At 44.5% G+C, this 23650-nt stretch overlaps 1 protein-coding gene across 1 annotated transcript in view; it reads right to left on the bottom strand.

The window, feature by feature from the left end:
- The window catches only part of GCFC2 (GC-rich sequence DNA-binding factor 2), a 988578-nt gene that overhangs the window by 134109 nt on the left and 830819 nt on the right, over positions 1–23650 (bottom strand). The window lies entirely within an intron of this gene.

Here is a 23650-nt window from a genome sequence, read left to right as displayed (position 1 = left end):
CATCAAGCCCATACTGACTGATGGATAGGTAGGTTGAAAGAAAGCATCCCAGTGCAGGGGAACAAAGGAGTGACAAAGAATGGGAAGAAATGCCATGGAGCACAGGGAGTGTAATGTAAAAACAGGAGGCAAAAGCAGCAGTAGACCTACCACTTTCTGTCTTATTATTACTGACCTGGCTCTGGTTTGCAGTTTTCAAGGTCATAGTGTGCCTCAGAGAAATGGTGCAGTGAAACAGGCAAAGAAGAAGCTAAGAGGTAGGAAGCTACAAGCTACTGTCATAGCCTCCACTCAAGACAAATGGAACAATAACTGGGGACCTCAGGCAGGCTACCAATTTGCAGCTCCCATTCAGTAACAACACCTTGGTACTGGAGAAGGAAAGGTCTTGCTTTGCCCAGGTCACAAGCTTAATTGATCTGCACCTTGATTTGCAGCTTCTCAGTTCAGCAGCAGAAAAACATCCAATAATTTGATCTGCAGAGTCAGCCTGGCCAACTTCATTAACTTATTAAAAATGCATTGATGCAAAACCTCTCTCCCCAGTGCTCATCCTAGCATCTATGTAGATGCAAAATATTCATGCAAATTAGGTAATTAACTAGTTTTTGCTTCATTAATAGATAAATCAGAGCAAGAAGACATTTCCTAGATACTAGCTATGCATTTCTCCCAAAACAGGCCATCTAATGCAATTATTTTTGACTAGATCTTTTGTATGTGATCACAGGGCATAAAAAGGAATTAGAACTCCATGTTTATTGTTATTAAAAAATATCCCCCTAGCATCTTTATTTCATTTGGTTCAAAATAGAGAGCAGCGCTGATACTGTAATTCATTAATTATCAGACTCAAGTTTTAATTTGTAAGCCAAAGAATCTTGCTTTCAGCTTGTTCCTTGCTCAGCTCCTGTTACTGGAGTTAAGGGTATGCTGGAAGGACAGAAGGGTAAAGCTGAAATTGTGTTAAAATACTCAGGTGAGCTAAGAGGCCATATACTTATACTGATGTGCATTTTTGAGTGTCCTATTTAAAATGAACCAGAATGAGTGAACTGCATCTTTTGAGCACATACTCTTACATGGAGCTGATATGCCAGCTGAAGGAAAACCCAATAATCTTTGTTAAGCTCTCTGACTTTGGTTCCCTGTGAGAACTGCCACACTAGTATCTGAGGAGAGTTACCAGTTATGCTCATGGTCATACACTTGCATGTATAAAACTGATTGTAGAGAGTAGAAGTCTTTCACTTATGCTGTAAGTCTGAAGTTGTTTCTGTACTATTACATTTAGGCTAAAATGTGATCTTTGATCACATTCTGTGATCCACAGCCTCCCTGGAGGAAGTGATCAAGGCCAAGCTGGCTGAGGCTTTGAGCAACCTGCTCTAGTGGGAGGTATCCCTGCCCATGGCAGGGGAGGGCTGGAACTAGATGATCTTGAAGGTCCTTTCCAACCTAACCCCTTCTATGGATCTTCTATGAAATGCTTTTGTTATTACTTCTATGCCCCAAGCTGTGCTTATTAAGCATGAAACAAATAGAGGGGGGAAATCAATCACTCTAGCACACAGATGAACTGTCAGTTATGTGAAAAACAGGCATGAAAAGTATCTCAATGTTAACTGCAATGCAGCTGATATTATAGCCTCACCATAACTACAGTGTAATTATAGTAGCTGCTCCTTAGAATGTACCATTTATGCCTTTTCTCCTGTCAGAGTAGAAATTTATGTTTATAGAAAGGTATTAAAACTCTCTTAACTAACACAAAGAAGAAACTGAAGTCATCAACATTTCATCAGAGTGGATTCAAGATGAGTAGTTGGTTGTTTTGGGATGGTGTGGGTGGTGGGGTTTTTTTCTGTCCTGTGAAGGAAAAACTCTTGATTCTCTTCAACCACTCAAAGACACATACTCATCTAAATTATTTCCCTCCACATTTTCTCCATATGAGTTAGTTGCAAGATGATATTGGCAGGACTGCATAAAGGTGCTTATGGCTGCTTGTTCTGTTCCAGGCTTGGTTCTCAGATCAAAAACTTCACCACTAGTTTTCCAAGTTTTAACCTTATCTGCTCAACAGAATATGTTTTAAGGAGAAAATCTGGCTTCAGTCCATATTGGAGAGGTAACTTTAAAGCTTTTCTTCACCTACATACATTGCAATGCAGAAGGATGAAACAGGATAAAGCTTTATCAACAGTTTTGCAATGGTGGCTGCTGTTTGCCTGTCCCAGGTGGGCTGGCAGCTTCTAAGACAGAAAAAAATGAGAGTAACTTCATTAAACAACTACACAATGCAGGAACAGCTGTGTAAAACTTCCTGATGGTGTTTTCTGGGAGGGCAATGCTTCTTTAGGTCACAACAACTCCATGCAACACTACAGGCTTGGGGAAGAGAGGCTGGAAAGCTGCCCAGCAGAAAAAGACCCAGGGCTGACAGCTGTCTGAACGTGAGCCAGCCCAGTGTCCAGGTGGCCAAGAAGCCAAATAGCATTCTGGCTTGTATAAGAATATGTCCTATGAAGAGCAGCTGAGTGAAGTGGGTTTGTTTCATCTGGAGAAAAGGAGGCTGAGGGAGAACCTTACAGATCTCTACAATTCCCTGAAAGCAGGTCATAGTAAAGTGGGGGTGATATTGGTCACCCAAGTAATAAGCAATGGGAGAAAAGGAAAAGCTGCATTAGGGGGGGTTGAGGTTGAACATTGGGAAAAACTTATTCACTGGAAGGGCTGTCAAACCTTGGAAGAATCTGTCCAGGGAAGTGGTGGAGCTACCATCCCTGGATGTATTTAAAAGACACATGGATGTGGTGCTCATGGACATGGTTTCACGGTGATCTAGCAGTGCTGGGTTAAGGGTTGGATTTGGTGATAGCAGCGATGTGAAAGGATGCAGTAGCTGAATCGTGTATTAAGGAGGAATACACCAGATGGCTAATTCTTTGATAATCATCATTAATTGCATGGGACACCAGTACTTTGGTGAGCATGTACATATGTGCCTGAGCCTCATCCTGCTCATGACTCTGGATGTACTTCTGCAATACAGAAAAATGTCCTTTTACAAAGACTCAGGTCTCATATCTCACCTTTTGCACTTCCCCCCCCCCCCCCTATTCCTATAAATGCTCATATTTATTGTGAAATGCTGCATGCAAAATTTCTGGTGAGGTTTTTGGATAATTTTCCTACTCATGTGTGTCTCTTCAGGACATTGATGACCTTGTAACACAGCCATGATTAACTGTGCTGTGACTTCAGCTAGATAGTTGAACAGAAGAATGACAATATCAGTCAGGGATTATTAACATTATTTGCCACTGCTCTTGCTATTTCTCTGGTGAAGCTGATGTCTGTGGCAATTCTGTTGGCACTCTATCTGATGCATTTGTTCATCTATCTTTTCATTGAGCAAAAGAGTGTTTCTCTTTTCTCCTTTATCAGCCAATATCTAGGATGTTTCAGGTATTTGCAGAAAGCCTCTGACCTTCCCAATATCATTATTGCTCATAAGAGAATATAGATATGCTTATTTGCTTGTAGCTCTTTGGGTGGTATGCCTAGTTGCAGACCATCAGATGAGCAAGCTGCTTCCCTTCTTTATCCTCTTTCACCTTAAATGCTAATCTGCACTTGAATGGAGGTCCCAGAGTGCATAGTATAGACATATATAGCATTACAGCAGCTGTCTTAGTCCTCTCACAGAGTTCTGGTGGTGGCTTATTGCCAAACACGAAGCAAACAGCTATATCCCACCAGTGCAATGCATCTTCACCTCTGCAGCAACACGCTCCTCAGTCAAGCAACTTGTGGTCTGACTCCAACAGAGTTCAGTTGCATCTATCACAAATAAATGCTTTATAGTGAGATCAAATACTAAATTGACAAGTACTGAATTAGAAAGTAGTTTGAAAGACACATTCTCTCTTTTCATGTGGTAATGGAAAGTCCTGGATATCTTCCCAAGCAGACATCTGGTCTCCTCCATGGTTACTCCCACCCATGTTTTATATCTGTTCAGTGGCATGGTACAAAATCAGGCTATGTGAGGAAGACACAAGGGTCACATTAAATTTCTAAAGCCAGGTTTTCTCTGTGACTTTGGTCAAGTCTTTCTCTTTTACCTTCTCTCAGTCTCCAACAGTGAGCTTGTGCTGCAGAGTTTTCAAGGCCTGGAATGTATCACACACAACAGGGCCATGCTATGAGCAGAAAAATAACAAATGTAGAAACCAGTAGCACATCTGTTGCAAGCTATCCTAGACAAATTAATTTCTGAAGCAATTCTGAGACTTTGATAGACTCATGCTGTGAATTCAGCCATGACAACAAGAAGCCAGGGAGAAAAGGGAATGATTTCTACCATATCCACACTGATTTGTTGAGAAGGGTTTTGAGAAGAGGGAAGACTGGTGAAAGGTGAACTGGAGAAGCCCTTTCTCTGGCACACCACATACATATTTTACCTCACTAAAAAGCCAATGATACTTACATTTTATTGATTTATTTTTCAAACAGAAAAATGCAAACACATCCTAACTGTTCAGCAGCATCTGGTACAAGAAGCTCTCTTTTTTCTCAACTGGCCTGTTTCTTTGCTTATACCAGAACCAAACCAAGTCCTTCCTGACACAGGCATTGTAGGACTCATCAGAGCTCCCTCCAATCAATGGAGGTCCTTGCTCTAGGCATTTGGTTGTCTGTGAATGAAGAAGATGGGGATCTGAGAGAGAAATAAAACCTGAGAGCTTAATTCTCCTTCAAGATGCATGAAAAGACCCCACCTAGTCAATTAGGAGAGCAGCTACTGCAGCCCCTGGCAGATTTTAACCTGGCAAAATCCATGAAGTGCAGCTGAATGGTGCAGCCTAGATCATCTCACTAAGTTATTTTCTGAAGAGCAATGAGAGAATTTCAAAAGAGGTGGCAAAAGGTGCCAGGAAGCTGAGAGCCAAGTACCTGCTAGTCAGTTATGTCCTTAAGTGCTCCTCATCACAATCTTACTCCCAGCCTCACCCCAAGACTCCTGAGTTGTGTTTGCCAGATCCAAGCATCTAGTGTGAGCAGACAGTATGAAGCAGTACCTGGGCAAGCAGGTAGCAGATATTGCAGGGTTACTGGGATGAATCTGAAGCAAAATTCCCTTCCAGCCTTACTTGATGCTTGGATCCTCTGACATTCTCTGCAGATAAACTGAGGCCTTAGTTGTCAGTTAGAAGATTATTATGTTTGACTATTAAAAGCACAGAGTTAGCAAATATGAAAAGGCAACAAGGAGACTATGGATTATGGTTTGACAATGTCACCTCGTCTGGGGATTATCAGACCATGCAGCATGCAGCTAGCACAGAGGGATTTACAGGGATGCTGCCTCTAAGAAGAGGTAGGGGGAGAAACACTGTTATCCTGAATTATTTAGGAACCAAAAAAGACATTTGTAATGTGGTTAGCAGAAGGTCATGCTCACGTGTCATGTTTGATGCAAATAGGAATGAGATGTTGTGACTGGAAAAGGAGAATAAAGAAAGACCACAGTAAGAGCCAAGGTCATATAAGGCAATAAGGGAAATGGAAGAGGAACAGTTGATAAACTACACAGACCACAGAAATCCTGGAGTATATGAGGCAAAACCAGAGTGGAACAAAGATACAATTAGATAAATCTGTGGAAGCAAGAAAATTATATGACAATATATGGAGGAGATGATGGTCATCAGCAAGTCAAACTACTTTAATGGAGATGAAAAGGAAAAAGCAATATAACTGTTTTATTTCAAATTTCCTTTAAAATTGCTCCCTCCTTCTGGTTATTCTAAACATAGATTGCATGAAGCAGCAGTTTCCAGAAAGTGCTAGGTTCCCAAATGGTTTGGATATTGCCTTCCTCTGCTACACTGGAAATTCAGTATCCAGCAGTGAATTGAGGAATGCAAGCTACATTGAGAAAAGCATAAAGGGATAGCTGGTGGTGACAGAAAACTGTAAGTGGTCTGGTTTTGCCTTCTTTTTCAATGTGAAACACTGCATATAGGCTTTATGCTGTTGTGAAATCCACACTGAGATTAGCACAGAACCAGTGAGTGTGCAAAGACCAAGAGCTATGACTTAATGGATTAAGAGCTTGAATTTCAGCTCTTACTGAGATGTCTTCCTTCAATGCATTTCACGAAGTCAAAATACTCTGCCTTCTTATCTACCATACTAGTATAAAGGGAATAATGGCTGGGGGAATAGGTTCCCTTAATTGCTGATAGTTTGTATTGGAAAGACAAAAAGGAGTGTCAAAGGACTGAAAACATAACAATTAATCATGTTGCTCATCTTAAGAGATAGAAGATGGCAATTGTTAACCACTGAAACTAGCTTTTGTGTCTAGGCAAAAGGAAAGATAGATATTAAAGAGAACTAGGTGAAATTAATCTGTGTTGAGAGGCAACACAGAGTTTAATAGACATGTGAGCATTCCACTGGCTCTCTGTTGGGACTCTGTGATAGCCACAAGGTAAAGACACTGAGTGGGTCTGTGGAAGAACAATGTTGATAAGACTAAAATATAGCTAGAGGTAATATGAAAACAGAAGCTATCAGAAGAGATGCAATGGGCTTCACTAGAGAAAATCCTTGTGATGCAAAATCTAATGCAGTCTTACTCTTAAATGAGTTATTAAAAGCCAATGAGCCATACAAACAATAATAGCTTCCCAGTGATTTTACATGCACTGGAGTTATATGAGTAAAAAGACATGTAGGTCTTGAAGAATTTTCCAGGTGAATCATGCCTGCTCTGTAGAGCCTAAAAGCTAGAAATGTTCTAGAAGAAATTAAGCAAAACAGCAAAACCTTTGCATTTATCAAATGGATCAGTGGAGCTCAGGCAGTTTGCAAAGTATACTAAAGAGAAAGTTTTTAGAAGTGATTTTGGATATGTTGGTAGTAATGTGAATGTCTTACAAAATAGCATTAAGTAACAGATTGGGCTTCAATTGCAAGGAAAACCCAAAACATAACATGGAGATATTAACATAAGATTGTTCTGAAAGAATATTTGTAGGAGTCTGATAACTAAAGACAATTATCTGAAGTTCCCTAAAGGTAGGCATAAAATAGGAATAGAGGGATAAAGGTTGAGAAGATAAATATTTAGGATAAATGGAAGCAAGGCTTTTTTGTCCCACAGAGAGAAGACGAAAGGCTAAGGAACACTGTTATGATAGCTCATCAAACCATTGTAACCTATCATAGAACCATAGAATCAAGCAGGTTGAAAGAGACCTCCAAGATCATCCAGTCCAATCTAGCACCCAGCCCTAGCCAGTCACCCAGATCATGGCACCAAGTGTCTCATCCAGGCTTTGCTTGAACACCTCCAGGGATGGTGACTCCACCACCTCCCTGGGCAGCCCATTCCAATGCCAATCACTCTCTCTGCCAACAACTTCCTCCTAACATCCAGCCTAGACTTTCCCCAGCACAACTTGAGACTGCATCCCCTTGTTCTGTTGTTGGTTGCCTGGGAGAAGAGACCAACCCCCACCTGGCTACATTTCTGTATCAGACTCAGAGTTTGTGAGGTATGCCCTGTACACCCAGAAATGCAGCCTCAGCCTGAGTTTATAGTCATGCAGATTCCATCAAACCCTGAAAGATTATCCTAGTGGTTAATTGCCTTTGGTATAAAAGAACTGCACCTTTATTCTGGCATGAAGTAGTTAAGCTGCAGCTTCCAGGCAGTGGATCTTCTTGTGTCATCTCCACATGTCCTGTACAATCTCTCCCTGTTGAAAACAACCTGACCATTGTATTCCTTCCAGTAAAGGACTCTGGTTTTGTAGTCCATTTTGAAACACAATCTAGGAGGGCCTCAGCAGTACCACAGAGATACTGCACATGTGACAGAAATCTACATTTTACTGGGTGAACCCCAATCAAAACACCAATTAGCATTTTCCTAAAGTCACCTACCTAATTGATGTCACCTTCCCATTCTTTCCCTAGCACACGTTTGCAATTGCATCCCCCCAACCTGATAAGAGCAGCACAGCAGCAGGAATTCATATTCACTGCACTACCCACCCTGACCTCATTGGTTTTGCTTTCTGGGGACGCAATTGCTCACCTTGCAAATGTGAACACACTCTTTGTTTCTCGATGCATAACCCAGCACTTAACTGTGATGAAGCACATGCTGACAAAATGAATGCCTGCCTGATGAGGTGCCTGGCCTGCATTTTCATTGTTTTGATCTGCCAAACCTTGCATTATCTGAGAATTTTACTACTGTTGATTTCTTTTTCGCTCCAGGGCATGGGGAAAGGTACTTAACAGCACAGAAGGATTTATGGGTTTTTGGTTTTTTGGCCTGATTAGTCTTGTCTTCCTGAAGGGAAAAATGGGTATTTTAAAATTAATATTTCATTGTTACATTTGATCTAATTTGATTTAATTTAGTACATTAGGGGTGCCCTGCCTCCAGCCAGGAGGGAAGATCATAGAACCATTGAATCAAGATCATAGAACCATCGAATCAACCAGGTTGGAAGAGACCTCCAAGATCATCCAGTCCAACCTAGCACCCAGCCCTATCCAATCAACTAGACCATGGCACCAAGTGCCTCATCCAGGCTTTTCTTGAAGACCCCCAGGGATGGTGCCTCCACCCCTCCCTGGGCAGCCCATTCCAATGGGAAATCACTGTCTCTGGGAAGAACTTCTTCCTAATATCCAGCCTATACCTACCCTGGCACAACTTGAGACTGTGTCCCCTTGTTCTATTGCTGGTTGCCTGGGAGAAGAGGCCACCCCCCACCTGGCTACAATGCCCCTTCAGGTAGTTGTAGACAGTAATAAGATCACCCCTGAGCCTCAAGGACCATGATGCAGTATTGTTGAAAACTACTGTCTCAAGCCTGCAACAAATCTGTTTGCATTTCTTGATCTTACCCTCCTGACTAACTAGGCTTAATCTGTTCACTGTGCTCTGAACGAGGTATTACATGCACTGAAGAATGTTTCTGTACTTAAAACCACTGGAAAGAAACCCAGTGAGGTTATTTGACTGAGTCCCTATGTGGCACATATAATGGGGCTCTCAATCACCCCTTCACCTTCCCCCTACCCCTCTCAACCTTACACCTGTCCCAAGGAAGGATAGAGGTTCGGCCAGAGGTTTAGGAAGCAAAGTGGGTTAGCCCAAAATTAAGGGTGAGGTTAGGGAGATGCAGCTCAGCCAGCAGGCCCAGTGAGAGTGGTGCCAAGTGAGAGTGGTTATCAAATGTTTTTATTTCTTGTTCCTACAGTTCTCAGCAAGACTGTGAGAGAAGTAGACATCACCATCGTTTTCCTTCAACAGCCTGTAATCTAGTTCTTCTCACCAAAATATTCTAGCCTGATCCAAACTAGCACAACAGCACAGAAGGATTTATGGGTTGTTGGTTTTTTTTTTTGGCCTGATTAGTCTTGCCTTGCTGAAGGGAAAAATGGGTGTTTTTAAATTAATATTGCATTGTTACATTTAATTTAAGTTGATTTAATTTAGTACAAATACACATATCAAAATATTGTACAGGAGTAAATAAAGCTATCATCATTATCCAGATGACATGGGCTCTGCAATATCTCTGCAGCACATGGTGCCACATCCAGTTGGCAGCTGTCACTAGTGGTGTGCCCCAAGGGTCAGTGCTGGGCCCAGTCCTGTTAAACATCTTTATTGATGATCTGGACGAGGGGATTGAGTCCTGCATCAGTAAGTTTTCAGATGACACCAAGCTAGGAGCAAGTGTTGATCTGTTGGAGGGCAGGAGAACCCTGTAGGGGGACCTTAGCAGGCTGGATGGGTGGGCAGAGGCCAATGGGATGAGATTTAACAAGACCAAGTGCAGAGTTCTGCACTTTGGCCACAACAACCCCAAGCAGTGCTACAGGCTGGGGACAGAGTGGCTGAGAGCAGCCAGGCAGAAAGGGACCTGGGGGTACTGATAGATAGTAGGCTGAAGATGAGGCAGCAGTGTGCCCAGGTGGCCAAGAGAGCCAATGGCATCCTGGCCTGTATCAGGAGCAGTGTGGCCAGCAGGACAAGGGAGGTTATTCTTTCCCTGTACTCAGCACTGGTCAGGCCACACCTTGAGTGCTGTGTCCAATTCTGGGCTCCTCAATTCAAGAGAGATGTTGAGGTGCTGGAACATGTCCAGAGAAGGGTGACGAAGCTGGTGAGGGGCCTGGAACACAAAGCCTATGAGGAGAGGCTGAGGGAGCTGGGGGTGTGCAGCCTGGAGAAGAGGAGGCTCAGGGGGGACCTCATTGCTGTCTACAACTACCTGAAGGGACCTTGTAGCCAGGTGGTGGTGGCCTCTTCTGCCAGGCAACCAGCAATAGAACAAGGGGACACAGTTTCAAGTTGTGCTGGGGGAATTCTAGGCTGGATGTTAGGAGGAAGTTGTTGGCAGAGAGAGTGATTGGCATTGGAATGGGCTGCCCAGGGAGGTGGTGGAGTCACTGTCCCTGGAGGTGTTCAAGAAAAGCCTGGATGAGGCACTTAGTGCCATGGTCTAGCTGTTTAACTAAGGGTGGGTGCTAGGTTGGACTGGATGATCTTGGAGGTCTCTTCCAACCTGGTTGATTCTGTGATTCCATGATTCTAAGCTGTAAATCTAAGCTTCATTCAAATTTCCAGAGCCATCTGAGTCTAGTCTGGGTGATCTCCAAAGTGTGGGGGGCCAGGGAACAGCCAAACCATCTCAGGTTGGACAAGTCTAGTCTCAACTTTAAAGTGTCTGACTTCGGAGTTTTGCTTCCTTAGACTTTAAGAATATAGAGTATGGGCAATAAAAGTCCCTAGTCCCAAAATACCACAGATTGCTGCTGGAAAATGCAATGACAACATGCCAAGACACAGCTGTTCTCAGGGAACACAAAATGATTTTAGATGCTGCTGAGCCACACGGCGAGGCTACTGCGTTCACCAGCGAAACACAGCCACGTCTGGGAGGAAACCAGCATCTGCTCAACGGAGCACCACCTGCACAGTGTGCCTCGAGACAGGCGGTGCTCACCAGCACTGCATCCAACCTGCAAGCAGGAATAATTTGAAGAAGGCAGAAACACAATTATCCATGCTGAAATTTGGCCAAGACAATGACGACAGCATGCTCAGTCTTGCAGAAGAGAAATTAAAGACTGTCTTTAATGGTCCCAAGCTGCAAAGGCCTGACCTTTTCATCCCACTCACAGCCACGTGCCTACATCCATTGCTGTTGCAGCTCTCACTGTCACTTTAAGCATGCAAATGAACATTTCTTTCTTCATCTTGCAGTCAGGCAAGTGTGGATGAGACATGACATGCTTCAGACACAGCTGTAATACCTCAGTATACCTTTGCCTCAAGGCCAGTGACACAGGCATATGCCAATGACATGAAAAACCCTTCTCAAGTAACATTGGTTGCTGCTATCATTTCTTGCCACTCATGGATTATCGAGCCCTGATCCAGAGTGGCTTCCTCATGCTGTATTTTACTGCAAGCAGTTATCCCACCAGAGAGGAGAAGTCACTTCATGGGAAAGAAATGGAGTGAAAAAAAAGATGAGAAATGAAAAGGTAAACCTGAATTATTAAAGCTTCAGTTGGTTATTTTTGGCTATTATTAAAGCCTCAGTGGTCGCACAAAGTAAGACATAAATGATACAACACTGAGTAAGGTCTTTTTAGTTGATTTTGTATTTGCAATAGACTCTTTCAGCCTTTAATTCCATGCAAAGATTTTGACACTGTAGATGAATATAGCATATAAATATTGATTTAGATAATCTGGCAAATGTTCTGTATCCTTTTCCTACCTCTTCAGAGGAAAATTATCAGAGTGAAAGAGGGCAGCTATGGGAAATTTCTTCATCAGTGAAATCTCTTTGTATCCATTTTTTTTTTAAACTGGGTTTTTGAACATAGTTATTATTTTTTTTATCATCTTCCCTTACTATTATGTTTTAGTGTTGCAGTGTTATGCAAAATAAGGAAGGTGGGTTGCCAGCTGTGTAAAAATTCAACCGTGTCTGAATTGGGCTGAATTTTGAGACACAACTATATGTTGCAAGTGTGTTCCAGAAGCTGTTTGCACACACAATCTATTCTAGCAGATAGTAAATGCATTTACTGACTTTCATTTATGCTTAAAAAACACAGGACAATTTTTACTTTCTCTACAATACCTAATGTATTACATATCAACAGTGGGCTGCTCAATACAGCATAGGATCATTAACTCTCTGCTTCCTCAGCACACCTTTGCTTCTTAGCAGAAAAGACTACCACCTTTGCTTCTTGGCAGAAAAGACTACCAGACACATTCTCACCTATCTTATATCTGTTCCTTCCTGCAGATAGTTCCATAGTGCTCTGGAAGAGACCAAATTCTGCTCTCGTTTTTCCCCTATGGATAGAATCATAGAATCATGGAATCAACCAGGTTGGAAGAGACCTCCAACATCATCCAGTCCAACCTAGCACCCAGCCCTAGCCAGTCAACTAGACCACGGCACTAAGTGCCTCAGCCAGGCTTTTATTGAACACCTCCAGGGACAGTGACTCCACCACCTCCCTGGGCCCACTCCAATGCTGGGGAAAGTCTAGGCTGGACGTTAGGAGGAAGTTCTTCCCAGAGAGAGTGATTGGCATTGGAATGGACTGCCCAGGGAGGTGGTGGAGTCACCATCCCTGAAGGTGTTCAAGAAAAGACTGGATGAGGCACTTAGTGTCGTGGTCTAGATGACCTGGCTAGGGCTGGGTGCTAGGTTGGACTGGATGATCTTGGAGGTCTCTTCCAACCTGCTTGATTCTATGATTCTAAGCTGCAGCAGTGAAAATACAAAGAAAGACCTTGATAAATGTATGGAAGCTTTAGCACCGGAATGAGCCATCAAGACAGGTTATGGAATTGCTAGCAATGCTGCTATTCAAGGCTGGATTTGGCACTGCCCTATTAGGGATGATATACATGGAGCTAAACCATTCCTGCCCAATGCAGCACCTTTCCAGCCCAAATGAACAAGATGTAAATGTGATGTGCATTGATACGTACTAAGTACGGGGAACAGAATTCCAGATAAATTTGATCAACACACACACAAAAAATGTGAATCCAATAAAGAACCTTAAAGAACCCAGCCATGGGAATGAGCATTGCCATGACTGGGTAGAAAAATGAAAGCATAAGATGTTCAGACAAAAGTGTGAGGCACTTGAAAAGGAAATATCCTTTACTATTGGAATGGAATTTAGAATCATAGAATCAAGCAGGTTGGAAGAGACCTCCAAGATCATCCAGGCCAACCTAGCACCCAGCCCTAGCCAGTCATCTAGACCATGACACTAAATGCCTCATCCAGTGTTTTCTTGAACACCTTCAGGGACGGTGACTCCACCACCTCCCTGGGCAGCCCTTTCCAATGGGAAATCACTCTCTCTGCCAACAACTTCCTCCTAACATCCAGCCTAGACTTCCCCCAGCACAACTTGAGACTGTGTCCTCTAATTTGTGTATTGAAAAAGAGCACTAAACATACATTAAGTTTAAAAGAAAACCTTTTCTTGTAGCCTTTGACATTTTTGCTTAAATATACTCTTTATCAAACTTTTTTTTTCCAAAGGAGTGTAGAAATCCAAATAAGAAACATCTCAAATGATAGCTACCAGTTATGTTAGCTGCAGAAGAAGAGCTGAGGAAGATGTTTAAATAACAATAATAATAACAATTAAACACCATTATATTTGGAGATGTCACTGTGTACAAATGGGTTGAGTTCTGATTAGAGTCAGAAGGAACTGTTTAGTTGACTGTTCTCAGACCCATCAATGTCTTTTGTATTTGCTCTGTTATGGAGGACATTGAACTGTTGGAGTGAGTCCAGAGGAGGGTCATGAAGATGACTGGGGGGCTGCAGCAGCTCTGCTATGAGGACTGGCTATGAGAGTTGGGGCTCTTCAGCCTGGAGAAGAGAAGGCTTCGAGAAGACCTTACAGTAGCCTTCCAGTATCTGAAGGGGGCCTACAGGAAGGCTTGGGTGGGACTATTGACAAGGTCTCATGATGACAGGACGAGGGGTAATGGGTTTAAACTGGAAGAGGGGAGATTCAAACTAGATGTTAGGAAAGGGCTCTTTACAGTGAGGGTGGTGAGACACTGGCACAGGCTGCCCAGGGAGGCTGTGGCTGCTCCTACCCTGGAGGTGTTCAAGGCCAGGTTGGATGAGGCCTTGAGAGACCTGTTCTAGTGGGAGGTGTCCCTGCCTATGGCAGGGGGTTGGAACTGGATGATCTTTGAGGTCACTTCCAACCTAAACCATTCTATGTTTATAACCTTATGTGTTAAAACCTAAGCAGTCACTCTTGTGTTTTCAGAGATGGGTAGGACCATATAAGGATTAAGACAACTCATTACAAATATGTACTAAGTGTTGGTCCAAATTCCTTTGAAGTTGCCTGCTATTTGCAAATAAAATTGATATTCTGTCACCTCAGTTAAGAGAGAAACATTTGAACACCAGAAATTGGGTGCTACAAACCTTGCCAGGACTGAGGCTGACTGTGTTGCTTCTTGTACTTCTTTCTGCCAGGCATGAGAAGACCCAAAGGACCCGGGCAGAAGTAACCTCCTCTCACCTCTGTTTGAAGACAACCCCAGCCCTGTTGCCTCTCTTTTAAACACAGCTGCAGGGCCAGGTGCAAGTGTAACAGACTATCCCAGACAGGCTTTTGTCTTCTCCTCAAAATACAGTGAAGTCTGTCCTGGGGAGGTTATCCTTTCACACAGAAATCAATAAGTCCCAGCCCTCTGTCACTGGGAATAGACTTATTAGGGACTACATCAGGTCATGGGGAAACCAATCTTACCACTATGGAGAATGTTTCAAACCATGCATATGATTATAACAAGTTACCCACGGCACAGCAGTGTGCCCTTGTGGCCAAGAAGGCCAATGGGATCCTGGGCTGTATTAGGAGGAGTGTGTCCAGCAGATCCGGGCAGGTTCTCCTCCCCCTCTACTCTGCCCTGCTGAAACCTCATCTTGAATACTGTGTTCAGTTTTGGGCTCCCCAGTTTCAGAGGGACAGGGATCTGCTGGAAAGGGTCCAGTGGAGGGCTAGGAGAACGCTGAGGGGACAGGAGGGCATGGCTGATGAAGAGAGGCTGAGGGACCTGGGGCTGCTTAGTCTGGAGAAGAGAAGACTGAGAGGGGAATTGATAAATGTTTAATAAGTATCTGAGGGCTGTCCAGAAGGGGGGACAGACTCTGCTCACTGCTCCCTGGGATAGGACAAGGAGCAATGGGTGTAAGTTGCAGCAAAAGAGGTTCTGCCTCAACACAAGGGGGAACTTATTTGTTGTGAAGGTCCCAGAGCACTGGCACAGGCTGCCCAGGGAGGTTGTGGAGTCTCCTTCTCTGGAGCCTTTCCAGGCCTGTCTGGATGTGTTCCTGTGTGATCTGTGTTAGATAGGATTGTCCTGCTCCAGCAGGGGGGTTGGACTCGATGATCTCTCTGGGTCCCCTCCAACCCCTAACATCCTATGATGCTACCCTATGATCTGTTATCTGTCCATCCAAATAGGCACTTTAAAACAGTTTTATACCTCCATTTTTTGGACTGCTCCTGTCTTGTGGCTGTTTTGGAGGTTTTGTGGTTTGTTTTATTGTTGTTGTTTTGGTTTGGTTTTGGTTTTGGTTTTGGTTTTAATGTTCATTTCCCCCTGTAGGAGTCAAGAATGGACATTTTGTCAGTAAGGACAAGGTATTTCCAAGTGCTTAATCATCTGCTGAGTTTCTGGGGACATGAACTGCCTTAACATCTAAAATGACTGACTCACTGTATTTCTAAGGCATGGAGTGGTGGTGGTTCATGACAGCAGTTCTCTTTGCTCTGAAGAGTCATCCTTGTGCTCCCTACACAGGTAGGAGATGATCATTTAACATGAGATTCACATGGGATTTGCTTTACTGCTACATCAAAAGGGCAAAACCAAAGTCAGAGTCAGTTTTGAAATATTTCTAAGTTGCAGCTGTAATCAGAAAGTCTACTGCTTGAAGCAAACATTGGAAATGCTGTGGTACTTCATGCACAGGTGAAATAACACTACCATGCACCTTAGCACTTGCATTTGTATTCTGAGATTCAAAAAGAGAAAGAATTTCTCATCTGTACTAAGACTTTTTTTCCTGCAGTTTCTCACAGATCTACTACCAATGGTAATACTGTGACCTCTCAAATTTACTTAAGGGAGATCACCAACCATTGTTTTAAAAATGACCCTTCAAAACAGGTTAGATTGCTTCTATCTGAAATACTAACAACTTCCTGGACTCCTGTCTGCTTTTTGCCTTGCTTCCCTCTTCTATTTGAATAACTCAAGAGAAGAAGTAACTGGGCATTTTAGCAGAGAAGTCTGCACTGTCATCCATCTTGCACTCATATCAGATATAGGGTTAGTGCTGGAAAGAGGTAGCCTATTGCTTCCTAAAGCTTTTCTATCTCTTTACTACACTGACACTAAAAGTATTGTTGCTGGTAGTAGTAGTAATAAGATGCAATGTGTTGAAGACATCCACTGAGCTTAGTGTTCTCTAAAGGCTCAATGAAAAATAGCCATTCCCATGAAGATCTTAAGGCTTTCATGGTTCAGACTGACAAAACTCAGAAAATACTCCTTATCCCTATGGTGAATCCATCGCTCTAAGATCAGGAGCAGTGTGGCCAGCAGGACAAGGGAGGTTATTTTTCCCCTGTACTCAGCACTGGTCAGGCCACACCTTGAGTCCTGTGTCCAGTTCTGGGCCCCTCAATTCAAGAGAGATGTTGAAGTGCTGGAAGGTGTCCAGAGAAGGGCAACAAGGCTGGTGAAGGGCCTGGAGCACAAACCCTGTGAGGAGAGGCTGAGGGAGCTGGGGGTGTTTAGCCTGAAGGAGGCTCAGGGGGGACCTCATTGCTGTCTACAACTACTTGAAGGGAAGCTGTAGCCAGGTGGGGGTTGGTCTCTTCTGCCAGGCAACCAGCAATAGAACAAGGGGACACAGTCTCAAGTTGTGCTGGGGGAAGTCCAGGCTGGATGTTAGGAGGAAGTTGTTGGCAGAGAGAGTGATTGGCATTGGAATGGGCTGCCCAGGGAGGTGGTGGAGTCCCCATCCCTGGAGGTATCACAGTATCACAGTATCATTAGGGTTGGAAGAGACCTCACAGATCATCAAGTCCAGGTGTTCAAGCAAAGCCTGGATGAGGCACTTAGTGCCATGGTCTGGTTGACTGGCTAGGGCTGGGTGCTAGGTTGGACTGGATGATCTTGGAGGTCTCTTCCAACCTGGTTGATTCTATGATTCTATGTATAATACAAAAAGCAAATTCCACTCTAATGACACTGTAGTTACATGTTTCACAGAATTTACACAATGAGGTACCTCATGGACTGGCCAAAAATCATTATAATGTGTAATACCAGAATTAATATGCCTGCATTTAAAGTTATACAGTCAGAGCCTTAGCTGAGTTAAATGATTATCTCTCTGATGATATCAGACTGGTTCCTGTGCATTAAAAAGCAAATCATGGAAGCAATAATACCTCAATTATGTAGTTAACCTTCTGGTTACATTAATTACTGATGATTAGGCATAATTATGTCACGTACATAACATCCCTTTGAAATGTGTTGTGAAACCAAACGCTAAAGGCAGATGTGAACATCTAACCAGGTCCAGTTTTGGTATCTAGAACAATTTGACCTTCTGCGTCCTACCTGAAACACATCCAGTAGTGACAGCTCTGCTAGTGTCAAACTTGCAGAAAGTACAGTTTGTAATTGCCCCAGAAGAGAGATGAAAGGCATTCTGGTTTGACATGGTGATTGCTAAAACCCAGCTTAAAAACAAACAAAAAACTCAAGACAAGCAAACGAAACAAAACACAAACCCACCACCCCTTCCTAAATAGAAAACAAAACCCCACACACACCTAAACCAAACAAAACCAACCCAAAAAACCCCACCACACTTTAAAAAATAACAGAGAAAAAAAAAATGACAAAACCAAAATCACAACAAATCCCAGACACACCAAACATTTAGGCCCAATTCATGTCCTAAAGGAGGAAGCACCGAGCCTAAAGAAGACCATCTTCTCTAAATCATCACATTGAGCACTATGCACAGCTAAAAATCAGCACCTCTTGTGTCTCGTTGCAGGAGATCCTGGCAGCCAGAGTAGCATTGGCAAAGGACTTTTCTGAAGAGTTAATCCTCACTAACTCCAAACATGCAGTGTTGGACACCATACTGGGTGAACTGGTTTGCCTGAGACAGCTGTCTGAGAAGATTGTGGCATCAGAAACAGAGGAGTCAGAGCAAGCAGAATTTCCCACCACTGTCACAGTATCACCAAGGTTGGAAGAGACCTCACAGATCATCAAGTCCAACCCTTTACCACAGAGCTCAAGGCCAGACCATGGCACCAAGTGCCACGTCCAATCCTGCCTTGAACAGCTCCAGGGACGGCGACTCCACCACCTCCCCGGGCAGCCCATTCCAGTGTCCAATGACTCTCTCAGGGAAGAACTTTCTCCTCACCTCCAGCCTAAATCTCCCCTGGCACAGCCTGAGGCTGTGTCCTCTTGTTCTGGTGCTGGCCACCTGAGAGAAGAGAGCAACCTCCTCCTGGCCACAACCACCCCTCAGGTAGTTGTAGACAGCAATAAGGTCTCCCCTGAGCCTCCTCTTCTCCAGGCTAACCAATCCCAGCTCCCTCAGCCTCTCCTCGTAGGGCTGTGCTCAAGGCCTCTCACCAGCCTCGTTGCCCTTCTATGGACACGCTCAAGCATCTCAATGTCCCTCCTAAACAGGGGGGCCCAGAACTGAACACAGCACTCAAGGTGAGGTCTAAGCAGTGCAGAGTACAGGGGCAGAATGACCTCCCTGCTCCTGCTGGCCACACCATTCCTGATGCAGGCCAGGATGCCACTGGCTCTCTTGGCCACCTGGGCACACTGCTGGCTCATGTTCAGGCGGGTATCAATCAGCACCCCCAGATCCCTCTCTGTCTGGCTGCTCTCCAGCCACTCCCACCCCAGCCTGCATCTCTGCATGGGGTTGTTGTGGCCAAAGTGCAGCACCCAGCACTTGGAGCTATTACTGTCCTCATACCTAAATTCACACTGAAGTTTTTTTCACCTTCAAGGATAAAGAGAAGAGCTCAGTACATCAGAGTTATGCCTTATCCCAGCAGACCATTTCCCTCACAGCAGGACTACAGTAAATAATTTATGTGGACGTCATTCAGATAAAATTTAGAAAACTATTAAACATTTCACTTTTTTATAGGTTTCTATCACCTGAAACTCACGGAAGCTCTGCACTCCAAGAGGAGTTATGAATCTAACATTTGTCCAAGTGCAGGGTAACTCTTCTCATTCAGATGGCAGCATCCTGCCATCTCTGCAGGAAAAAAGGACAACTGCAGAGGAACATCACCGAATTTTCATTAAAATGAATCCTTTCAAACATTAATGTTGGAAGAAGCTGTCTATTTTTTGACTAAACAAATGAACTTTAAATGGACAGTGTGCAAATGCCAGGCTGAAGTGTTCCAAAGTTAGTAGCAGCCAGAACTAACATTGCCTGTATATTCTGTGTAGTATTGCACTTGCAGGCACTTTGTGACTGTTACTCACAGAATCACAGAATCATAGAATCAAGCAGGTTGGAAGAGACCTCCAAGATCATCCAGGCCAACCTAGCACCCAGCCCTAGCCAGCCAACTAGACCATGGCACCAAGTGCCTCATCCAGGCTTTGCCTGAACACCTCCAGGGATGGTGCCTCCACCACCTCCCTGGGCAGCCCATTCCAATGCCAATCACTCTCTCTGCCAACAACTTCCTCCTAACATCCAGCCTAGACTTCCCCCGGCACAACTTGAGACTGTGTCCCCTTGTTCTGTTGCTGGTTGCCTGGCAACCCCCCAACCCCACCTGGCTACAGCCTCCCTTCAGGTAGTTGTAGACAGCAATGAGGTCCCCCCTGAGCCTCCTCTTCTCCAGGCTAAACACCCCCAGCTCCCTCAGCCTCTCCTCATAGGGTTTGTGTTCCAGGCCCCTCACCAGCTTCGTCGCCCTTCTCTGGACATGTTCCAGCACCTCAACATCTCTCTTGAATTGAGGAGCCCAGAACTGGACCCAGCACTCAAGGTGTGGCCTGACCAGTGCTGAGTACAGAGGCAGAATAACCTCCCTTGTCCTACTGGCCACACTGTTCCTGATGCAGGCCAGGATGCCATTGGCTCTCTTGGCCACCTGGGCACACTGCTGGCTCATCTTCAGCTACTACCTACCAGTACCCCCAGGTCCCTTTCCTCCTGGCTGCTCTCCAGCCACTCTGTCTCCAGCCTGTAGCACTGCTCGGGGTTGTTGTGGCCAAAGTGCAGAACCCTGCACTTGGCCTTGTTAAATCTCATCCCATTGGCCTCTGCCCACCCATCCAGCCTGGCCAGGTCCCTCTGCAGGCCTCTCCTGCCCTCCAGCAGCTCCACACCTGCTCCTAGCTTGGTGTCATCTGCAAACTCACTGATGCTGGACTCAATCCCCTCATCCAGATCAACAATAAAGTTATTGCACAGGACTGGGCCCAGCACTGATCCTTGGGGAACACCACTAGTGACAGCTGCCAACTGGATGTGGCACCATTCACCACCACTCTCTGGGCTCTGCCATCCAGCCAGTTCTTGACCCAGCACAGAGTGAATCTGTCTAAGCCATGGGCTTTCAGATTGGCTAGGAGCTTGTTGTGGCAGACAGTGTCAAAGGCTTTGCTGAAGTCCAGGTAGACTGCTTGCTTTAACTTGTAAAGTATGTGCAACTTGACTTCGAAGGTCTGACTTTTGAATCTACCATTTGCTAATTCTAGGAAGCCCACATTTGCATACCTTTTCATCCGTATTGGCACAAGTTTTGTTTGATATATTGTTTGCTTTTTACTGTGCCAGCAGCAAAGGATACTGATATAACATCGCCAGAATTTTGATCTACAGAATTAACTGTCTAGGGATCTTCAAAGGATCTACTCTTAGGTGCCAGGCCAGTTCATGGTAAATCAGGTAGAGTAGAAAAACCTGCCCTGTGAGGAGGACAGGTCTGTGAGGCTCTGGGTATATGACAGTAAAGCAAGGTCTCATTAGCTGGCACTGTCTTTTATGGGACTAAAGGCACATGGCACTTTGCAAGCTGTAACCCAGAATGAATTTGGTAATGCAGACTTCCTGATCGATATTTACCAGCAGCAGTTCCCAGGTACTCTAAACTGTTCTCTAATGATATTTGAAACTCAATCTGAATTAAATTTCTGTAGAAGGTTACGTGAATGTGTTCTTATTTAACCTGAGGATGCTTCAATGTGATAGAAGGATTTTGTGCAAATATCTCACTCCAAGACAGGTTTGGGTTTGTGTTTGCTTTTTTTTTTTTATGCCTTTTTTTTTTTCCATTTTCTTTCATTTTCTGTTGCTTTTGGCAGTGGCTGTGACAAGAATGACAGCAGGAAACCCAGCAGAAAGTTACAAATATTAATTTTCTGCAGACAGCAAACATACTGCTGGATTACCACCATCCTACACAGGAAATTGAGCTGCTCTGCTTTAAGAGGCTCCCACTCTTGTCTCTGCATGTTTGGTGAGTACAAATTAAGCATGATGCCATTGACATTTCAGTTGGTGCCTCTGGCCTGCCTAGATGCTGATGGTTTTGAGGTAAGCAGAAGGATAAGCTTCACCTACAGGCACTGTTTGGGGCTTCTTGGGAGTGACAAATTTGTGATCTGCCAAGCAGAGTACAGGCCAATTCTATCTACAGCCATCTAAAAAGGGACACCGGCAGAGGAATAAGCAATGGAGGGGAGGTGCTTTTCATCACTTTACTGTTATTTTGCCCCTACTTCAGCTTGCTGCACAAGCAAGGCAGTGCCATTCGGCCCCATTCTTAGATTATGCACCTCTTAGAATCATAGAATCATAGAATCAAGCAGGTTGGAAGAGACCTCCAAGATCATCCAGTCCAACCTATCACCCAGCCCTAACCAATCAACCAGACCATGGCACTAAGTGCCTTATCCAGTCTTTTCTTGAAGACCCCCAGGGACAGTGCCTCCACCACCTCCCTGGGCAGCCCATTCCAATAGGAAATCACTCTCTCTGTGAAGAACTTCTTCCTAATATCCAGCCTATACCTCCCCTGGCACAACTTGAGACTGTGTCCCCTTGTTCTATTGCTGGTTGCCTGGGAGAAGAGGCCACCCCCCACCTGGCTACAATGCCCCTTCAGGTAGTTGTAGACAGTAACAAGATCACCCCTGAGCCTCCTCTTCTCCAGGCTCTTGACACTCAACAGAAAGGTTGCCATAATTTGAAAACCTGCATGAGCCTCCCCTTCCTCACTGTCATCCTTCTTTCCATTCTGCCATGTGGATCTCCTTTTCTGAAGCCCACACCCCTTGCTCAGGTCAGGCTTCATCCCTGTCACAACCTGGCTCTACTGCCAGTGTTCTTTCCTTCCCCCTTTCAGCACATTCTTTCCATCAAGTCCACTTTATCTACAGAGCTGTGCCTAGCATTGAAAGAGTCGGCACAGGAGAGACCATGCCAGGGGCCATTGTCACATTTAACAGTGAAGATTAAATTAGAGACTTTGCTACAGCTTTGCTTATCAGTTTTAACGAGGCTGAACCCACCAGGAACCCGTCTTTTGACTCACTCCTCCCTTTCCCTCCTGGAATCTTGTCCAACCACCTCATCCTACTCCTTCCCAACTCTTTCAGAGATGTTGGGTGCAGGACTGAAGAAGCCATGACTTGGCCTTGGCCTCCCTCATTAGTGACATGGATGCATTATCATGGAACAGATAAAACAGGAGGCAAGGGAATGGGGAATGTACATACCTACAGGTCTTTTCCTGAGGGGAAGAGCAAGAAAATGTAAGGCATTTGTTATAGGTTGAGGGTTTTAGGAAGACCCTTCTGCAACCTTGACTTCAGCATATTTAGTCATCTCTCACTGCACTAGAAATAAGAATGGAACTAGAATCATAGAATCATAGAATCAACCAGGTTGGAAGAGACCTCCAAGATCATCCAGTCCAACCTAGCACCCAGCCCTAGCCAGTCAACCAGACCATGGCACTAAGTGCCTCATCCAGTCTTTTCTTGAACACCTCCAGGGATGGTGACTCCACCACCTCCCTGGGCAGCCCATTCCAATGCCAATCACTCTCTCTGTGAAGAACTTCTTCTAGGAAATTAACTGTTGAAAATGAAGGCCTCTGTCCACAGGTGAAAAAGACACAATGAAGATTTGGGGGGGTGTGTGTGTGTGTGTGTGTGTCTCAGCTGCCACTGCTGGGGGTTCATTTCTAGGGTTCAGACTCATGATACAGCAAAACCCTGACAACAGGGATGTGAGTGCATCAACAGCGCTGCTTCAGCAAGTCATTTTGGGCATGCTTCCCTCTTCCTTTCCAGTGTACCTTCCCAGCAAAGTCATTAACCACACAGATACACCAGAAGCACTTGGAACAGAACTGAGAACAGAAGGAATGAAAACAATTCTTCTGCTAAAAGTGCTGATGTTTG

The sequence above is a fragment of the Pogoniulus pusillus genome, chromosome 7, assembly GCF_015220805.1.
Source record: "Pogoniulus pusillus isolate bPogPus1 chromosome 7, bPogPus1.pri, whole genome shotgun sequence".
Classification (NCBI taxonomy): domain Eukaryota; kingdom Metazoa; phylum Chordata; class Aves; order Piciformes; family Lybiidae; genus Pogoniulus; species Pogoniulus pusillus.
This window is presented reverse-complemented; position numbering and strand designations above follow the sequence as displayed.